This window comes from Rhineura floridana, chromosome 2 (assembly GCF_030035675.1).
Source record: "Rhineura floridana isolate rRhiFlo1 chromosome 2, rRhiFlo1.hap2, whole genome shotgun sequence".
Classification (NCBI taxonomy): Eukaryota; Metazoa; Chordata; class Lepidosauria; order Squamata; family Rhineuridae; genus Rhineura; species Rhineura floridana.
The window spans coordinates 58,945,478-58,946,884 of record NC_084481.1 but is presented as its reverse complement, the minus strand read 5'-3'; positions in this window follow the sequence as shown (position 1 = coordinate 58,946,884).

The window sequence follows — 1,407 nt, the reverse complement described above, 5'->3', positions numbered from 1 at the left end:
CCTACGGATCTTCCTCCTAGTTCGCTTTATCTAAACAGACGCCTGAGTTATTTGAGCGGTAGGAGAAGCAAGAGACCGGTGCCCGCGGGCTGAGTGAAAAATTTAGTATTGCTTCTTTTAGGTCGCCGTTTCTTTTCGGCACGACCTTGGGCGTAGCCGTGGCTGTGGAGTGAAACCTCGGAGAAAGAAGCAGGCGATACGTTGAACACCTATGTCGGGAGGTCCTTGAAGGGAAGCGCGCATAGAGATAGAAATAGAGTCTCACACATCTCGCAGTTAAAAATGTAAAATTTCGTTGGTGTCCTACTCTTACCTTCCCATACAAAGTCTAGGGGGGCCTCATCATAGAGATGATGCTACTCTGCACTTGCTAAGAATCATGGCCTATAGTAGTGTCAGATGTTTGCCGGAAGTATAGTTCTATAATACTAATTTATTTTTCTAGATCTAACACTGAGCTGAAAGCTCTAGCGAGTTGTGTCTGTACTATTTAGGCATTCTTCCCTTCTCGTTGAGTGGTGTTTCAAACTGTGCGTGGGAAGGGCTATGTCGAGAAAAGGGATAGGGCTGATTTGTGGGGAGGTAATCAAGGTGTCCCAGCCTTTAACGTATTCACGTAGCTATGATTATAGCACCATCCTGTGCATGTTTGCTTGGCAATAAGACTGCCATTTTGCACACTTATACTTCGGAGTAAGTATTGGACACTGTGGGCTCGTTTTCATGTAAATTAGCATATTTCACTGATATCAGTGGGATTTAAATATGCCCAATACAGGTTTCTCCCAAATAAACAAACATACGGTTTCGTTTAAGTCAGCGTGCAGATACAGAACTTAGAAACTACTGCTACACAAATCTCAGTTCTGGTTTTTAGTAAATATGAGATTAATAAGAAATGTGTGCATCTGAGCGTGTGCAGTGTTTTTGCCCTCATTCCCCAGGACTATAAACCTGTTCAACATGATTTGCAGATTACAGAATGAGCAAGGATGTCAACTTTGGGGAGAAAGTACCTGCCAGATACCCTGGGAGGTGCATCCCGCTTGTGATTTATCTATTACGACCTGGGAGATCAGGGTTTGAGCCCACACAGCCATGAAGCTCACTGGGTGACCTTGGGCCAGTCACTGCCTCTTAGCCTCAGAGGAAGGCAATGGTAAACCCCCTCTGAATACCATTTACCATGAAAACCCTATTCATAGGGTCGCCATAAGTCGGAATCGACTTGAAGGCAGGCCTTTTCCATTTCAACCTGCCCTTCATCCCCAAAGGGAATCCAGAGCAGTTCACAATAATAAAATTACATTTAAAAACACATTATAATTAATACACTACAGGCAGTAGTTAAAACCTGCATATAAAAACTTCATAACACTTTTGACCAAAACCTGGATAAATAAAAAG